Source organism: Pristiophorus japonicus, chromosome 14, assembly GCF_044704955.1.
Source record: "Pristiophorus japonicus isolate sPriJap1 chromosome 14, sPriJap1.hap1, whole genome shotgun sequence".
NCBI classification, from domain to species: Eukaryota; Metazoa; Chordata; class Chondrichthyes; family Pristiophoridae; genus Pristiophorus; species Pristiophorus japonicus.
Window position 1 is genome coordinate 83822454 of NC_091990.1, and position 20468 is coordinate 83842921.

General features: G+C 45.5%; 1 protein-coding gene across 2 annotated transcripts in view; it reads left to right on the forward strand.

Moving 5' to 3' along the window:
• The window catches only part of LOC139279959 (tetraspanin-18-like), a 358844-nt gene that overhangs the window by 30400 nt on the left and 307976 nt on the right, over window positions 1-20468 (forward strand). The window contains exon 2 of one of the 2 annotated variants that reach the window (XM_070899320.1): window positions 6000-6120. The exons of the other annotated variant lie outside the window; for it this stretch is intronic. The gene's annotated coding sequence lies outside the window, so the exon portion shown is untranslated. The remainder of the gene's footprint in view (window positions 1-5999; window positions 6121-20468) is intronic. 2 annotated transcript variants of the gene reach the window in all.

Sequence of the window (20468 nt, forward strand, 5' to 3'; positions counted from 1 at the left end):
TGCCAGGAGTTCTTCGGGTGGGGCCCGCCGCCAGCGAGAGGCCGGGCAGGCGGGCTCCGTCGCCGAGGTAAGATGCGCAGGCCACTCGGCCGGGGAGAGGGGCGCCGTCCCTTCGGCCTGAGATAGGGTTGTCGCCCCGGAGACAGGACGCCGGCAGCTACTACACTGTTTTTGGCGCAGGGCTGTAGCTCCGCACCAGCAGCTCCTGCTGCCCAGCGCTGAGGTGAAATTGGGCCTCTCCGATGTGCGCCGTTCTAGCGGGCGGCTGAAATTTGACCCCATAGTGTGGGAGGGAATGGTTCAGATTCCTGGGGCATTGGGACCAGTTCAGGACAGGATTGAGATGTACATGATGGGACAGTATTAGAAATGTCTTATAAATGTTGCCATGATTATAAGTAATTGACTATGATTTAGCAGGGAAATATTACAAGGGAATATTGCAGGAAATATGTGAGTTACAAACTACATGCAATCATTTTATTATATTCATTATGGAGTCTTGCATTTGTATCTGACAGCACAGAAATGGATCGGCACGGGATAAATGGGTCATTTTCCAGTTGGATAATTGTAACTAGTGTGGTGCCACAGGGATCAGTGCTGGGGCATCAACTATTGACAATCTATATTAAAGACATGGATGAAGGGACCGAGAGCAATGTAGCCAAAGTTGCTGATGATACAAAGATAGGTGGGAAAGCAATTCATGAGGACAATGCAAAGAATCTACAAAGGGGTATAGACAGGCTAAGTGAGTGGCGACAATTTGGCAGATGGAGTATAATGTGGGAAAGTGTGAGGTTATCCACTTTGGTAGGAAAAATAAAAAAGCAAATTATTATTTAAATGGGGAGAGATTACAAAATGCTGCAGTACAGAGGGATCTGGGGGTCTTTGTACATAAAACACAAAAAGTTAGCATCCAGGTACAGCAAGTAATTAGGAAGCCAAATGGAATGTTGGCTTTTATTGCAAGGGGGATGGAATATAAAAGCAGGGAAGTCCTGCTACAACTGTACAGGGCGTTGGTAAGGCCACACCTGGAGTACTGTGTACAGTTTTGGTCTCCTTATTTAAGGAGGGATTTACTTGCATTGGAGGCAGTTCAATGAAGATTCACTAGGTTGATTCCTGAGATGAAAGGGTTGCCATATGAAGAAAGGTTGAGCAGGTTGGGCTTATACTCATTGGAGTTTAGAAGATTGAGAGGTGATCTTATTGCAACGTGTAAGATTCTGAGGAGGCTTAACAGAGTAGATGCAGAGAGGATGTTTCCGCTCGTGGGGAAATCTAGAACTAGGGTGCATAGTCTCAGAATAAGGGGTCATCCAGTTAAAACGGAAATGAGGAGGAATTTCTTCTCTCGGAGGCTTGTGAATCTTTGGAATTCTCTTCCACTGAGAGCAGTGGAGGCTGGGTCATTGAATGTATTTAAGGTGGAACTCGACAGATTTTTGAACGATAAGGTAGTCAAGGGTTATGGGGAGCGGGTAGGGAAGTGAAGTTGAGGCCAGGATCAGATTAGCCATGATCTTATTGAAGCAGTAGTCATGTTTACAGAAGAACATAAGAATTAAGAGCAGGAGTAGGCCATACGGCTTCTCGAGTCTGCTCTGCCATTTAATAACCTCAACATCTTCCTGCCCTATTCCCATAGCCCTGGAGTCCAACCATCTACCTATCTCAGCTTTGAATACACTCAACAAGTCAGCACTCACAGCCCTTTCGGGTACAGAATTCCAAAGATTCACAACCCTCTGGGAGAAGAAATTTCTCCTCATCTCAGTCTTAAATAGCTAACCCCTCACCATCTTACAGTTGACTTGTTTAGTTTATATTTTATTTGTTCGTGGGATGTGGGAGTTGCCCATCCCTCGAGCCCTTGAGAAGGTGGTGTTGAGCCAGCTTCTTAAACTGCTGCAGTCCGTCTGGTGATACTTCTTTCTAGTGGTTTGGCACAACTCAGAGGGCAGTTAAGAGTCAAGTCAACAAGATTGCTGTGTGTCTGGAGTCACATATAGGCCAGACCGGGTAAGGATGACAGATTTCCTTCCCTAAAGGCCATTAGTGAACCAGATGGGTTTTTACGACAATCCAGTAGTTTCATGGTCACCATTACTGACACTAGCATTTTATTGAATTGAATTTAAATTCCCCAGCTGCTGCGGTGGGATTTGAACTCATGTTTCCAGATCGTTAGTCCAGATCTCTGGATTACTCATCATCATAGGCGGTCCCTCAAACGAGGATGACTTGCTTCCACATGAGTTCACAGATGTTTCAATGAAGGACCTGATATTCCAGTCCTGAACTCCAATTGAGAGGTGGAAGACACCTGTGAGTGGATGTTTTTAACATGTGGTGACCGTTGCACACCAGCCACCACACGGGCTCGACAGAGCTAGGCCTTTATCCAGTGGCAAGGGTTAACAAGGACGACAGCTGCACGGACCTAGTGCGCACACATATCGCAGTGTGGGCTGGCCCGTGCTGCCCCTGGGCCCTCGGCTCTTCTGGGCCCCGTACCCTCATTCACCACACCTCCGCCACTATCTCTCGCTGCTCCTCCGCCAAAAACGTTCGCCGCACCTCCGCCACGATCCCTCACCACTCCTTCGCCACAAAAAACACTCGCCACGATCTCGCGTCGCAATCTCTCGCCGCACCTCCGCACCAAACATTCACCGAACTTCCGTCACGATCACCCACTAATTACTAGCCCAGGAACATAACCACTGTGCTACCGTTCCCGATAGTGACTCACACTGAATTAATTCCAAAATCTCAGGTAGGTTTAGGATTAGGAATGATGTGAATTAGAGAGTGATATGGATTGAAAGTGGTGCTGGAGTGACGAATGCCATCAGAATGATGCGGATTGGGAGTGACTCTGATTCAGAGGTTTGCCACATGACATGTTTTAATGTGGTTTGTGTAAACTGTTATGTATTTAACCCCTTGTAACCTGCATCACACCTGACCACCAGAGGGCCCACCTGTTGGAGTCCCAAGGGATCCCAGCATCCCTTGGGAGCACAGTATATAAACAGTATATGCACTCTGGAACCTTAATAAAGGGGCTAAGATCACACTTGCTCAGTGCACACAGTACTCAGTCGCACCATTTATTATGAGTATAACCTAAACAGTACTCATTATTCTTTTCACTACATTACAGAATGAGTTAGCAATGTACAGCAGCTGTGAACATGGGTATTGTTCCAGGGTTCATTGTATGCGGATTTGTGCTGCTGCCCTGCTGCTTGTGAGGAGAGCTCCTTGAATTCCCTGTCCACCTAGTCAGGGCTCAAACCCATACATGTCAGCTATCTAATGACCAACTGATGATTATCCTCATGGTGGGGTGGGGGAGTGTGGGCATTGATTGTGAGAGTGGGTAGATAAGTCTTTTTATTACTGAGGTGGTTGTAAGATGATGTGTTTGGCAATGGAAATTCAGAACGAAACAAACCCTTCACAAAGGACTCAGTAATTCGATCCTGAGCAAAGGCTGAGTCAAAGTTGCCTAGTTTGCTGTTGATGATTATCCAGTCAGCCTGGTACAATAATGGCGCTGAAATCCCAGCCTCCCCGGGTCCATACGGAGTGTCCACGGACCCGGGAAGGCATCGCAAAAGCCGATTTTCAGCGCACAATGTGCATGCGCTGAAAACCGGCTTTTCCAATCTGTCAAGCTGGAGCTTGACAAATCATCCATATATCGGAAGCGAGGACATTTGCAAGGGCAAGATTGTGGTATTTACCCATATATTGCCCAGCAAATGTCCTCAAAACTCTTACGTCTGATAAAAGCAGGCACATAGCCTACTTCTACAGGCAAAAGAGTTTAAAAACATACAAAAATATAATTAAATTACATTTAAAAACACATTATTTTTAAAAACCCTGCCCACCACATTACATTTATTTTTAACTATAAATTTTAAAAAACTTTTTAAAAACTCAGAAAAACATTTTTTCCTTAAGATATTTATTAACTTTAATTTCAATTAATTTTAATTAAGTGAGGTGTGTTTTTTATTTTTTGTTACATGTGTTTAGTGTGTTTATTTTTTTCTCATTAATAGCAATGAGAATTCGTAGATGCAGAGTTCCCATTGCTATTAATGAGAAAGCTGTGGAATACTTTACCTGATTGGCTGAGCAGTCACACATGACACTGCCTTCTGTGTGGGAAGAGAAGACCTCCCCACTGGAATCCCATACTCCTCCCGGAACACCAGGTAATTTCGTAGAAATGTTTCAGGTCAGAGGCAATTGCCTGCGGGACGCCTCCGACCGCCATTTCAGCCCCATTGGGATCTGGAGGGCAGGCCTGTTACTGGGGCGGTAGTCTTTCCTCTCACCTCCATTATAACCTTGCACCCAGGGTCCTAATGGGTAGGATGGTCCTAGCTGGACAAGCACTGGGAAGCTTTCCTGTTATTTGCTCTGGTAACATAAGAACATAAGACCATAAGAAATAGGAGCAGGTGTAGGCCATTTGGCCCCTCGAACCTGCTCCGCCATTCAATAAGATCATGGCTGATCTGATCTTGGCCTCAACTCCACTTCCCTGCCCACTCCCCATAACCCTTGATGGGATTACACAGTATGATACACAGTTTTAGCTGGTTAGCCTTCAGCAGTCCCCCTGTGCACACTTGGAAGTCCCTAAGCTTTGGCCCTGCCAAACTGCACCTAAATTCACTCAACTTGCAATTTGTCATCCTGTCAGATAATGTACACTCCATAAGGGGCAGACAGAAACCCTACCAGTGGGTGTAGAACTTTTAGCAGCTCGAGGTCCATCTCTCATACGTGATAATGGGTTTTTATTTGTGGCTGAGTAAAAACAAATGGGATCCACTGAGATGCTGATGAGTTTGAATGTGTCTTGGTTGTGCTGGTAGATGGCAGATTTAGAAGCCTCAGAGTTCAGTATGAACACACATGCCAATACAACCAGACCTCAAGAACTTGAATCCTGGTTTGCCAAGGAGAATATTGGACATAAGAACTGCCTGAAAACAGACATTGCAGTGCAAATTAATCTTAATATCCAAATTAAGTCATTCCAGCATGACTTTCTTTTTGATTACTTGTTCCTTTTTGGGATTTAGTACTCATGTGAAAAGTTTGCAAATTGAATTTAAAGTTGTCCAATTTCTTTGTCTTCCTAAGGGGAGCACCCAGTTTCCACTCACTGTCCCTTCCAGGGTACAAGTGAAGATTAGGGACTGGGCACTTTAAAAACGTTGGGGTAGGCTCTCCCACCATAACCTCAGCCAGGTACTAGTGGAAACCCAAGAAGAATGGCATAATTGTTTCTCTAGGGTTACCCCTTGTAATGTATGCACCTGTGAGTATGCTCACATGTTTGTCGAGCTATTGAGTTGGGAGTGGCTTAGCAAGTCACATGATGTTCGCAAGACTCAATAAAACCCCAACCAGTTAGGTTCAGGGGACCCACGATGAGGCAGGTGGTTGTCAGCCTGGTGGATGAACTGGTAATGTGTAGTGTGATTGTTAAACATTTTCTAATAAACCAACTAGTTCTTAATAGCAATGTGTTGCTATGAATTCTTAAGCAAAGAACCCATGATGCAAATACATTACACCCTTGATCTTCCAGCAAAGTTACACCAGGCGAGAGGGAGAACCCGGACAGAAATCTTAATGGACCCATTTAAAAGCAAACGAGATGGGGAGATTCCCTTCCTCAGTTCTTATTGTTAACTTTTCTCATTTTAAGAGGATGTTTACTCAGTATCTGCTCGGTGCTTATCTCTCGGCCTTGTAAAGCACTTTGAGGAGCATTATAGAAATGTAAGTTGCTGCCCAGATGGAGACACTCATGCTTGAAATTAAATTCTGGTGAAAAGATGCACTTCTAAGTACAGAAGAGATCTTTTCCAGTAATTCTGGAACATTCTGAGTTCTTTTCACTTGATGATAGACACACACTCAGTTCCCTTTTCTTCTTTCCTTCACAGAGACACAAAAGAAGCCTCTGAGACAGAAGACTAAATGTAGGATTCTGCCTGGAAATGAAAAGCACACGATAACACAAAACGGGAAACAAACATTTTTCACAGAAAGCCTTTACCTTCCACAGTGAGTAAAGCTCTACAAAATCTAATGTACGTTATTTAGGACTGGGCAGTTCCCTTCCATAGAAGGCATGAGAACACATTTTGAGTGGTTTACAGGTTACATCTGAAACTCAGGATTAAATGATAGGCTTATTGGTCATTCTGTGCTTATAAATAACCAATATTGTACTTCCAGTAAATGAAGCATTAGTATTGACAGGTAAAATAGTAACAGGAATTGCTGGGAACACTCGGCAGGTCAGGCAGTATGTGTAGAGATTTCACATGAGTTAGCGTTTTGTGTGTGGACTGGGTTTTGATGACATTGGCCAGAGTTTGCTGTAGCTGGGCATCTAACAGTCTCTGTCGTTAGTTGGACTTGCCCCTGCACCCTTCACCTCAAAACAAGCTTTGCCTTCTAAGTTGCTGAAAGTGCAAGCTGATAACGATGCAGCGAGGTAAACAGGGCATCTGGAACCTGAATGGGCAACCGACAGGATAGCTCCTTAATCAATGAGATTTAAATATTGGGAAATAAACCGCAGAAACACTGAGAAAAAGGGTGAATTAGAGTGGGTGAATTCAATGTCACATCTTCACACTGAGCACACCCTCCATCGTGTTGTGTGGCACTACCACCGTGCTAAATGGGATAGATTCAGAACAGATCTAGCAGCTCAAAACTGGACAGCCATGAGGTGCTGTGGGCCATCAGTAGCAGCAGAATTGTATTCCACCACAATCTGTAACCTCATGGTTCGGCATATTCCTCACTCTACCATTACTGTTAAGCCAGGGGACCAGCCCTAGTTCAATGAGGAGTGCAGAAGAGCATGCCAGGAACTGCACCAGGCATACCTAAAAACAAGGTGCCAACCTGGTGAAGCTGCAATACAGGCCAACATGCATGCTAAGCAGCAGAAGCAGCATGCCATAGACAGAGTTAGGCAATCCTACAATCGACGAATCAGATCAAAGCTCTGCAGTCCTGCCACATTCAGTTGTGAATGGTGGTGGATAATTAAACAACTGACAGGAGGAGAAGGCTCCTGAATATCCTCTTCAGGGTTTTCAACCCTCTTCAGCCAGAAGTGCCGAGTGGATGATCTATATCGGGCTCCTCCTGAGCTTCCTACCATCACAGAAGCCAGTCTTCAGCCAATTTAATTCACTTCACGTGACATCAAGAAATGACTGAGCACACTCGATACAGCAAAGGCTATGGGCCCTGACAACACCCCGGCTGTTGTGCTGAAGACTTGTGCTCCAGAACTAGCCACGCCTCTAGCCAAGCTGTTCCAGTACAGCTTCTTGGTAGTCTGTCGTATCCAACAAAGACGTTGATGTGCTAATCATCAATGGCATGTGTCTTCAAGTGGCTGTATAGGCCAATTCTGTATGCACATAGTCTCTTGCACGTTGGACAAGGGAAGTTCGATGTGCCTGATGCTGACAGTACTGCCACCTGATGTCGTCTATCCCTAGTGTCCCGCAAGCATTGACATCGGCTTTCTTTGAAGGTCTGGCAGGCAGTCCACGTGAGGGTTCGCCACTGGATTTTATTAGCTGCTGTATTCTCGAGGTCCTTTGGTCGGATGCCACAGTAGTGGAGGTTAGCCTTGATTCAATCTTTGTAGCGCTTGCGGGGGCGCCCCTGGTGTCTTCAACCTTCACAGAGTTCGCCGTGAAGAAGCTGACGAGGGATCCTTGACTCATCTATGCAGATGACAGTCCAGCCCACCGGAACTGGGCTCGCATGATCATCACCTCGATGCTAGTTGATTATGCTTCCCAGATGCTAGTTATTATGTCATGAAAGGCCTCGAGAGTTGCTGGGCCTACTGCCTTGTAGATTTCGGCAGGGATTCCATCCTTTCCTGGAGCCTTTGCAGTACTCATCTGGTTGATGGCTTTCTTTACTTCGTCCATGCAGGGAGGAAGATCGAGATCTTCTTTGATAGGTTGCTGGGGTATGGAGTCAAGTGCTTCTTCGTTCACTGTTGAAGGTCGATTAAGAAGATTACTGAAGTGTTCTCTTCACCTCTCATTTTTGCCAGTCCAGTCTTTGATCAAAGTGCTGCCATCTGCTGAAAGGAGTGGAGTAGTGCTGGGTTTTGATGGTCCATAGACTGACTTGATGGCGCTGAAGAACATCTTGGTATTGTGAGTTTCAGCATAATGTTCCACTTCCTCTGCTTTCGTCTGCCACCATTTATCTTGCATCTGGTGAAGGTCTCTTTGTGCTTTGCTCTGCATGTGTCTGTAGCGGTCCCTCTTGGAAATTGAGGAAGGGTCAATTTGCCATTCGAGGTATGCTTTTTTCTTTTCATCCAGCGTCTTGCAGATCTCAACGTTGTTTTCATCGAACCAGTCTTGGTGTACAAAAAGTACAGCTACAACACTGGCATCGACCTGACAATGTGGAAACTGCCCAGGTATGTCCTGTGTACAAAAAGTAGGACAAATCCAATCTGGCCAATTACTGCCTCATCAGTCTACTCTCAATCATCAGCAAAGTGATGGAAGATGTTATCAACAGTGCTCTAAAATGGAGCTTACTGCTCTCCGATGCTCAGTTTGGGTTCTGCCAGGATCACTTGTCTCCAGACCTCATTACAGACCTGGTCGAAACATTGGCAAAAGAGCTTAATGCCAGAGGTGAGGTGAGAGTCACTGTCCTTAACATCAAGGCAGCATTTGAGCGAGTGTGACATCAAGGAGCTCTAATAAAACTGAAGTATAATGGGAATCACTGGCTGGAGTCATACCTAGCACAAACGAAGATGGTTGTGGTTGTTGGAGGTCAATTATTTCAGCCCCAGGCCTGCAGGAGTTCCTCAGAACAGTGTCCTAAGCTCAGACATCTGTAGCTGCTTTATCAATGACCTTCCCTCCATCATAAGGCCAGAAGTGAGGATGTTCGCTGATGATTGCACAGTGTTCAGTTCCATTTGCAACTCCTCAGATAATGAAGCAGTCCATGCCCACATGCAGCAAGACCTGGACAACATTCAGGTTTGGGCTGATATGTAGCAAGTAACATAAATACTGTGGCAACAAGAGCAGATCAGAGGCTGGGTATTCTGCAGCGAGTGTCTCACCTCCTGACTCCCCAAAGCCTTTCCACCATCTACAAAGCACAAGTCAAGAGTCTGATGGAATACTCTCCACTTGCCTGGATTAGTACAGCTCTAACAACACTCAAGCAGCTTAACACCATCTCGGAAAAAGCAGCCCGCTTGATTGGCAACCCATCCACCACCTTAAACATTCACTCCCTCCATCACCGGCGCACCATGACCGCAGCGTGTACCATTTATAAGATTCACTGCAGCAACTCACCAAGGCTTCTTCGACAGCACCTCCCAAACCCACGACCTCTATCACCTAGAAGAACGAGAGCTGCAGGCGCATGGGAACACCATCACCTGCAAGTTTCCCTGCAAATTACACACCATCCTATATCGACATACCTTCATTGTTGCTGGGTCAAAATCCTGGATCTCCCTCCCAAACAGCACTGTGGGAGTACCTTCACCACACGGACTGCAGCAGTTTAAGAAGGCGGCACACCACCTTCTCAAGGGCAATTAGGGATAAGAACATAAGAACATAAGAAATATGAGCAGGAGTAGGCCATTTGGCCCCTCGAGCCTGCTCCGCCATTCAATATGATCATGGCTGATCTGATCATAGACTCAGCACCACTTCCCTGCCCGCTCCCCATAACCCTTTACTCCTTTATCGCTCAAAAATCTGTCTAGCTCCGTCTTAAATATATTCAATGACCCAGCCTCCACAGCTCTCTGGGGCAGAGAATTCCATAGATTGAGAGATTCCATAGAACCCTCTGAGAGAAATTTCTCCTTATCTCTGTTTTAAATGGGTAGCCCCTTATTCTATGTCCCCCAGCTTTAGTTTCCCCTATGAGTGGAAACATCCTCTCTGCATCCACCTTGTCGAGCCCCCTCATTATCTTATATGTTTCAATAAGATCACCTCTCATTCTTCTGAACTCCAATGTGTATATGCCCAACCTACTCAACCTTTCCTCATAAGTTAACCCCCTCATCTCCAGAATCAACCTAGTGAACCTACTCTGAACAGCCTCCAATGCGAGTATATCCTTCCTTAAATACAGAGACCAAAACTGTACACAGTACTCCAGGTGTGGCCTCACCAATACCCTGTACAGTTGTTGCAGGACATCTCTGCTTTTATACTCTATCCCCCTTGCAATAAAGGCCAACATTACAATTGGGCAATAAATGGGCAACAAATGCTGGCTTTATCAATGACACCCACATCCGAAGAATGATTTAAAAAAAAAATCAGGTACAGAATGAGAAGTAAAGAGAAGGAAAGAAAGATTGGATTAAGAGAGTGAGAAAAAATAGACAGAAAGGAAAAGTAAGAAAAAAGTAGAATTTAATATTTGACATTTTTAAAATATCCTTCAAAATTCAAAACCTAAATGAATAAGACTCCAACTTGTATTAGTTCAGTTTCAATGTCAGAGGTTAGCTGACAGTCATTAATACTTATCACATTGTTAAAAGGGTATTTGCTTGTAATGACAAGACTCCACTTTATGCAGTGAGATTAATGGGCAAAATACAGCAAGTTCCTAAAAAAAACGGAGGCTAAGGGTGAAGCTAACATCAGAGCAATGCAACTTGGACATGAACTTTAGAATATTCACATTTAACCATGCATCTGTTCCTCGCCTGAATCTGCATTAACATTTACCCATAAATAACTGGGAGCACCATTAGCCTTGACAGCAAATTCTAGCCCATTAACTCATCTGTTCACTCTACAGATACAGTCTTGCCTGCTAAGTATTTTCAGCATTTCCTGTTTTTGTTTCAGATTTCCAGCATCTGCAGTTTTTTTGTTTTTGACATTATACTGGCGATATGGAAAACAAATCTGGAATAAAAATCTGGTATTAGTCAAATGACCGTGAAGCTATTGGATTGTCGGGAAAATCTCACTAATGGTTCACTAATGTACTTTAGGGAAGGAAACCTGCCGTCTTCACCCGGTCTGGCCTATATGTGACTCTTGTCCCACAGCAATGTGGTTGAATCTGAACTGCCCTCTGAATTAGCCGAGTGAGACACTCAGTTGTGTCAAATGGCTGAACATATTGTGGGAGCACCTTCACCACATGGACTGCAACAGTTCAAGAAGTCCCACCACCACCTTCTCAGGGCAACTTGGGATGGGCACATTCCGAGAACTAATGAAAAATAGGAGACTGGGATTAGAAGTTGAAATCAGCGCTGCAGAAAAATATGCTCCAGTGATTGACAGGAGAATATCAAAAGTGGGTCATTTTGCAGTCGGGAAGAAAATTCGAGGGTTATTGAAACCACACAATTAATAAAAGGAACAGTAAAAAACTACAAAAGCTAGGATCTGAAATAAGACCATTAAAAAGTGGAAATACACATCTGAAATAGAAAAAATACTGGTTCAGCTTACGTGGCTGCAGAGGGAGGGGGGGCTGGGGGCAGGGCGGAGGGAATAGGAAGTATCCAGTCAGGATATGATGTGATTGGGATTACAGAGACGTAGCTCCAGGATGATCAGGGTTGGGAACTCAACATCCAAGGGTATTCAACAATCAGGAAGGATAGAATAAAAGGAAAAGGAGGTGGTGTAGCATTGCTGGTTAAAGAGGAGATTAATGCAATAGTTAGGAAGGACATGTGGATGATGTGGAATCTATATGGGTAGAGCTGCAGAACACCAAAGGGCAAAAAACATTAGTGGGAGTTGTGTACAGACCTCCAAACAGTAGTAGTGATGTTGGGGAGGGCATCAAACAGGAAATTAGGGGTGCATGCAATAAAGGTGCAGCAGTTATCATGGGTGACTTTAATGCACATAGATTGGGCTGACCAAACTAGAAGCAATACGGTGGAGGAGGATTTCCTGGAGTGCATTAGGGATGGTTTTCGAGACCAATATGTCGAGGAACCAACTAGGGGGGAGGCCATCTTAGACTGGGTGTTGTGTAATGAGAGAGGATTAATTAGCAATCTCGTTGTGCAAGGCCCCTTGGGGAAGAGTGACCATAATATGGTGGAATTCTACATTAGGATGAAGAATGAAACAGTTAATTCAGAGACCATGGTCCAGAACTTAAAGAAGGTAACTTTGAAAGTATGAGGCGTGAATTGGCTAGGATAGATTGGCGAATAATACTTAAGGGGTTGACAGTGGATGGGCAATGGCAGACATTTAGGCCCCAAGTTTCCACATGATTTGCTCCTGATTTTTAGGAGCAACTGGTGCAGAACGTAGTATCTTAGAAATCGGAATTCTCCACATTTAGTTTGCTCCAGTTCTCGTCAGTTAGAACAGTTTCACTTTGGAACAGAATTTTTTTTTCAAAAGGGGGCGTGTCTGGCCACTTACGCCTAATTTCAAAGTTTCGTGAGTGAAAACTTACTCCAAACTAACTTAGAGTGGAGTAAGTGAAGATTTTTGTATGCTCGAAAAAACCTTGTCGACACTTTAGAAAATCAGGCGTAGGTTACAAATCAGGCGTAGGGAATGGTGGGGGGGGTGTTTAAAGGGACGTTTACAAACATTAAACACTTCAGTTTTACAAATAAAGAGCCATCATCAATAATAAATGATAAATACATCAATAAATCAACCAATAAATCAATCAAAAAAAATTAATAAGAAATATTTTTTTTAAAATCAATAAATAAAATATTTTCTACTTACCGACTGCAGCACCAGGAGCCCTCCAACAGCGTGCTGGGATGCCCCCCTCAGTGTGTCTCTGTCAGTGTCTCTATCTCTCTGTCTGTCTGTGTGTCTCTCATTCTCTGTCTATCAGTGTCTGTGTTTCTGACAGCGAGGGGAGGGGGGGGAGGGGGGTAGAGGGAGAGAGGGGGGAGGGATGGGGGAGAAGGGGGAGGGAGGAGAAGGGGGGATGGGGGAGAAGGGGGAGGGATGGGGGATAAGGGGAGGGGGAGAAGGGGGAGGGATGGGGGAGAAGGGGGGAGGGGGAGAAGGGGATAAGGGGGGGAAAGGAGATGGGGGGAGAAGGAGATTGGGGGGGGAGAAGGAGATTGGGGGGGGGAAAGGAGATTGGGGGGGAAAGGAGATTGCGGGGGGGAAGGAGATTGAGGGGGGAAAGGAGATTGCGGGGGGGAAGGAGATTGGGGGAGTGGGGGGGGAAGGAGAAGGGGGAGGGAGGCTGAACGGGCCGGGCCCGAGACTTCGGGCAGGGCCCGTCCCCAGCACCAGATTTACAGGTAGGTGGCGTTGGGTCGGGTCGGGGGGGGTGGTGGGAGGGAGGTCGGTTCGGTTCGGGTCGGGGGGAGGGAGGGAGGGAGAGGGAGGTCAGGTCGGGGGGAGGGAGGTCAGGTCGGATCCAGTCTGGAGGCGGGGGGGGAGCGGGTGTTGGGTCCGGTCCGGGGAGCGGGTGTCGGGTCCAGTCCGGGGGCGGGGAGCGGGTGTCGGGTCCGGTCCGGAGGCAGGGGGGGCGGGCGGGGGAGCGGGTGTCGGGTCCGGCCCGGAGGCGGGAAGCGGGAGTCGAGTCGGGTCGGGAGGAAACAGGAGCTGGCTGTGGGAGGAGCCTTATTCACGCAGCCCCAGTGAGGCCATTCGGCCAGGACTAGGGGCTGCATGCTTCGGGCCCATCCCACACAGTTTCGGGCGCCTGGAGTTACTGCACTTGCGTGCCCACTGTAGCGCGCATGTGCAGAGGTCCCGGCACTGTTTTCAGCGCAGGGACCTGGCTCCGCCCCCTACAGCTCCTGCTGCGCTGCGCCGAGGGCCAGAGGACCTGCAGGGAGGTGGAGAATATGGAAGGTTTTTTTTAGGCGCACTTTGTGGCGCGAAAAACGGGCGTCCAGGTTGGGACTGCGCCGTTCTAGGCGCGCCTCGAAACTTGGGCCCTTAGAGACCGCGTGGATGAACTACAACAATTGTACATCCCTGTCTGGCGTAAAAATAAAAAAGGGAAGGTGGCTCAACCATGGCAAACAAGGGAAATCAAGGATAGTATTAAAGCCAAGAAAGTGGCATAGAAATTGGCCAGAAATAGCAGCGAACCTGGGGACTGGGAGAAATTTAGAACTCAGCAGAGGAGGACAAAGGGTTTGATTAGGGCAGGGAAAATAGAGTACGAGAGGAAGCTTGCAGGGAACATTAAGACGGACTGCAAAAGCTTCTATAGCTATGTAAACAGAAAAAGTTTAGTAAAGACAAATGTAGATCCCCTGCAGTCAGAATCAGGGGAAGTCTTAACGGGGAACAAAGAAATGGCAGACGAATTGAACAGGTACTTTGGTTCAGTATTCACTTAGCAGGACACAAACAACCTTCTGGACATAAAAGGGGTCAGAGGGTCCAGTAAGAAGGAGGAACTGAGGGAAATCCTTATTAGTCGGGAAATTGTGTTCGGGAAATTGATGGGATTGAAGGCCGATAAATCCCCAGAGCCTGATGGACTGCATCCCAGAGTACTTAAGGAGGTGGCCTTGGAAATAGCGGATGCATTGACAGTCATTTTCCAACATTCCATAGACTCTGGATCAGTTCCTATGGAGTGGAGGGTAGACAATGTAACCCCACTTTTTAAAAAAGAAGGGAGAGAGAAAACAGGGAATTATAGACCGGTCAGCCTGACATCGGTAGTGGGTAAAATGATGGAATCAATTATTAAGGATGTCATAGCAGCGCATTTGGAAAGAGGTGACATCATAGGTCCAAGTCAGCATGGATTTGTGAAAGGGAAATCATGCTTGACAAATCTTCTGGAATTTTTTGAGGATGTTTCCAGTAGAGTGGACAAGGGAGAGCCAGTTGATGTGGTGTATTTGGACTTTCAGAAGGCTTTCGACAAGGTCCCACACAAGAGATTAATGTGCAAAGTTAAAGCACATGGGATTGGGGGTAGTGTGCTGACATGGATTGAGAACTGGTTGTCAGACAGGAAGCAAAGAGTAGGAGCAAATGGGTACTTTTCAGAATGGCAGGCAGTGACTAGTGGGGTACCGCAAAGTTCTGTGCTGGGGTCCCAGCTGTTTACATTGTACATTAATGATCTAGACGAGGGAATTAAATGTAATGTCTCCAAATTTGCAGATGACACTAAGTTGGTTGGCAGTGTGAGCTGCGAGGAGGATGCTATGAGGCTGCAGTGACTTGGATAGGTTAGGTGAGTGGGCAAATGCATGGCAGATGAAGTATAATGTGGCAAAATGTGAGGTTATCCACTTTGGTGGTAAAAATAGAGAGACAGACTATTATCTGAATGGTGACAGATTAGGAAAAGGGGAGGTGCAACGAGATCTGGGTGTCATGGTACATCAGTCATTGAAGGTTCGCATGCAGGTACAGCAGGCGGTTAAGAAAGCAAATGGCGAGGGGATTTAAGTACAGGGGCAGGGAGGTGTTACTACAGTTGTAGAGGGCCTTGGTGAGGCCACACCTGGAGTATTGTGTACAGTTTTGGTCTCCTAACTTGAGGAAGGACATTCTTGCTATTGAGGGAGTGCAGTGAAGGTTCACCAGGCTGATTCCTAGGATGGCGGGACTGACATATCAAGAAAGACTGGATCAACTGGGCTTGTATTCACTGGAGTTCAGAAGAATGAGAGGGGATCTCATCGAAATATTTAAAATTCTGATGGGTTTTGAAAGGTTAGATGCAGGAAGAATGTTCCCAATGTTGGGAAAGTCCAGAACCAGGGGTCACAGTCTAAGGATAAGGGGTAAGCCATTTACGACCAAGATGAGGAGAAACTTCTTCACCCAGAGAGTGGTGAACCTGTGGAATTCTCTACCACAGGAAGTTGTTGAGGCCAATTCACTAAAAATATTCAAAAAGGAGTTAGATGTAGTCCTTACTACTAGGGGAATCAAGGGGTATGGCGAGAAAGCAGGAATGGGGTACAGAAGTTGCATGTTCAGCCATGAACTCATTGAATGGTGGTGCAGGCTCGAAGGGCCGAATGGCCGACTCCTGCACCTATTTTCTATGTTTCTATGTTTCTAAACATCATGAGTGTGGGGCAAGCTTGACGGACTCATTTTTTCCTGCCTGTCATTTTTGTAAGTTCATATAAATGATCCCCAATGGCTGTCCGTAGCCTTGGCCTGTGAGTGCATGAGCTCCCCAAGCTGCACACCTGTGCCCAACCAGCTTATTACTGTGTCAGGCCTGCTCACGTTAGTTTGCATGGCGACTCTTTTTGTAGGTGACCTTTGAGGTGCTCTGTTTAATGTTCCCCGCCACTGATGCAAAAGTGTCCAAAACAGATCAATGCTATGCGCATGCAGCTTATCGCCATTTTCACTGGGTCCTGGTGTGAAGCAAAGAGGTGGCTAGATTTGCCTTCGCACTACTGATGCCACGGAACTTCATCATTATTTGCTTCCAAGTAGACTGTATTCACTCACTGAATCTATCCTGATTTTATGAGAAACTGCCCTGTGGTTAGTGGAATGGGTGGACTGTGGCAGATGAAATTTAATGCAGAAAAGTGTGAAGTGATATATTTGGGTAGGAAGAATGAGGAGAGGAAATATAAACTAAAGGGTACAATCCTAAAGGGGGTACAGGAACAGAGAGATCTCGGGATATATGTGCACAAATCGTTGAAGGTGGCAGGGTAGGTTGAGAAAGCGTTTAAAAGGTTATGGGATCCTGGGCTTCATGAATAGAGGCATAGAGTGCAAATCGTGGAAATTATGATGAACCTGTATAAAACACTGGTTGGGCCTCAACTGGAGTATTGTGTCCAATACTGGGCACTGCACTTTTGGAAGGATATTAGGGCCTTAGAGAGGATGCAGAAAAGATTTATGAGAATGGTTCCAGGAATGAGAGACTTTAGTTACGTGGATAGACTGGAGAAGCTGGGGTTGTTCTCCTTGGAGCAGAGAAGGTTGAGAGGAGATTTGATAGAGGTGTTCAAAATCATGAGGGGTCTAGACAGAGTAGAGAGAGAAAAACTGTTCCCATTGGTGGAAGGGTCGAGAACCAGAGGGCACAGATTTAAGGTGATTGGCAAAAGAACCAAAGGCAAAATAAGAAAAATCTTTTTTATACAGTAAGTGGTTAGTATCTGCAATGCACTGCCTGAGAGGGTGGTGGAAGCAGACTCAATCACGGCTTTCAAAAGGGAGTTGGGTAAGTTCCTGAAAGAAAAATATTTGCAAGGCTACAGGGAAAGGGCCGGGGGGGTGGGGGGTAGGATTAGCTGAAGTGCTCTTGCAGAGAGCTGGCACGGGTTTGATGGGCCGAATGGCCTCCTTCTGTGCTGTAACCATTCTATGATTCTATGATTCTATAACCCCCCCCCCCCCCCCCCATATAGGGACCCTCTCCAGGATCTGAGATTGTGCAAGCCCAATTTTGGGAAATTAGGGCTCTGGGATAAGGAACCTTCAGCGTTACCAGAAACTGTCAGGTTTTGCGAGGAGCTGAACAAAACAAAGTGTTTGTTTTAGAAGAGGCTGAGAGCTGCAAGTCAAGGCTCAGGCCTTCTGCCAGAGATAGCAGATAATGGCTTCAATGCTCAGCAGGGAATTCTTTGAAAAGCTGGGAAGGGTGAAAATTGGTGGACGATATGCAACAAAGAAGTGAAGAAGTGAAAAGGCTTTGTTTGGTTCAGGCTGATTCCAGAATCCAGTTTTGCTAAAAGGGTTATAACCAAAATGTTAAACTGCCTTTTCTCTTTACAGATGCTGCTTATTTCCAACAATCTCTGTATTTCACACAAATTATACATTGGTTGGCAGCAGCAAACAATTAAATAAACTCATCAATCCTGCCAGTGGTAATGGGGAGCCACGCTCAAAGAAAATAAGAACAGTGATCACAGTATAGAATGTATCTGTCTTGAGTTTTACTTGTTCAGTTTAGACAGACCCTGGTTATGACTGGTTTCAGTCTCAGGAGTCAGAACTGCTAAACAGCAAAATGAAGAGCTCTTTTCTCTGAAAGGAAATTGAAATGATTGAGTGCTATTTTATTCTCTGAAGCTTTATTTCCATTCAGCCCTGACAGACCAGGTAAGGAGGATGAAAGTGTGCTGGACAAAACTGTCCTTTCACAATTAGAATCTGGAATTCAAATCCTGTCACACTAATGGGGATTGAACAAGTTTGTTCAACCTCTCTCCTTCCTGCTTTACTCTCTCATTCCTTGTGTCCCGCTCACTCTGGGTACAAAGTCTCTCCTACCCAATTCTTCAATATCGATTTCAGCAAATCACACAATAATGAAGAGGTAAGCGATTCTAAGAACTCTGCAGTTGTGCTTTCGTGACTTACAAAACGAACGTGGCAGAATGAAACTTGATGATTGCAGTTCTTTAATGTGCACAAGTACAGTTCTGTGGAGAATAGTCTGGATCTTGAAATTTATGTATTTGGGTTGAATGTTCATTTAAATAAGTTTATGGTGCATTGGAGGGGAACTTGAAAGAGTATTTAAATCTCTAGGGCAGTCACTGCAGTTTTATTCAAGAGTTAAATTATTTATATAGAAAGAAATAAAAATGGCATTTTTCAACAGAAAGCAGTATTAGTTATAAAAGAGTCTAATTCTTAAATAAAATTCAAGCTTGAGTCCTGAAAAAGGCAATAACTTCTCTATTTATGCCAATATCACGTAACCTCGCAACCTGTTGTGCCTAAATTTGGGGGAGGGGCATAAATCTATGCCAGCACATTACTGGGGTAAATACAGAAAACCTGTGTGAGCGGGTCTTTTGCATGGGGACGGGGCTATGCAAGTAAGCAGCAGAGTGGCTCGATGGATGGATCTCAGAAGCAGTGCACACGATGGAGAAAGTTTGTGTGTAGTGATGGTTTAACGTAAAACCATCAGGTGCTAATTTCCTCAGGAGATGCGGTGCAACCTGTTACGCCATAGTTACATTGAAAAGTTGTGGGAAATTCAGGGCCAATGTGTTTACACCATCCTTCCAGTAATGGAACCTGGGATTGCAATCCAGTGTTCACAGATGGGACTGAGTCACCTGGTTAATGAATTCAACCTCAATCAGTTCCCAGTAGTTATGACTCCTCAATAAAACGTTGTCTTTACAGTTTCTCCTTTCGGAAATGAGCAAGACTGAATGACTAAAGCTTAAGGTGAAATATTTTCCTTCATTTTGGTTTCCATCCCTGTCTTTCCAGAGCTGTGGTTAATAATTTATCAAGATAATTTTTGCTTTGATGAGATTCTAATGCCTGATTAGAAAGCAAATCTCTGTCATCTTCCGCAGTCTCCATCTCTGCTGATCTGTAATTAAGAATCAAAGGCAAAATCATGAAAATAAAATAAAAACAAAGCAAAGATCACTGTGCTTGGTATGTGCTATTTCCATTGAGAGTTATCTGCAACTGTCATTGGCTCTGTCATCAAACTGGTTGACGGGAAAAATATTACAGTGATTGATACTTCAATTCAGAATAAAATTGCTCGAGACATTTATTATTGGGGCCCAATAATGTGGTACTGGGGCCCCGAATATTGGTGTGGAGCCTGAGCCTGATCCATGCCTGATACGATGAGTGCAGAGAAATGTACAATAGGAGACTATGTACTCATTGTGAGCAAGGATCATTAGGGCCCCACATTTCATGCAAAGGCTTGAGCAGTGCATGTCCAACTCTTGTTCCTAACTAATACTCACTTGGTGGGACAGCCATATAAGACAGTGTGTAGTGGATCCATATATAACAGGAAGGTGCCAGGTTGAATGTTGATCTGTGCTGAGTTAGCTGATATCAGCTGGGGCAAAGGACGACGTGCTACAGTTAGTCTCAGCGTCCTCTGTTGAAGGAGAAGGAAAGTAACCAGGGTTCCAGATCTAACTTGTTGCTATACAGTAACCCCTGCTATGATTGCATGTATGAATGCCAAGGCTGAGCTCCACAGGTAAACAGCCAGTCATGCGCTGCAAAGGTTGACAACTGAACGGAGACCACTTGGGTGAGGTAGAGAGTGCAGGCACTGCCTGTGAACCAGATTGCACGAGGGAGCCATCTATGGGACTGTACTCCAGCAATGATTGGTGTGTGGGATTAGACTCCAGCAATGACTGGTGTGTGGGATTAGACTCCAACAATGAGTGGTGTGTGGGACTGTACTACAGCAATGTGTGGTGTGTGGGACTGTACTCCAGCAATGTGTGGTGTGTGGGACTGTACTCCAGCAATGAGTGGTGTGTGAGACTGTATTCCAGCAATGAGCAGTGTGTAGGACTGTACTCCAGCAATGAGTGGTGTGTGGGATTAGACTCCAGCAATGAGTGGCGTGTGCGACTGTATTCCAGCAATGAGCAGTGTGTGACTGTACTCCAGCAATGAGCGGTGTGT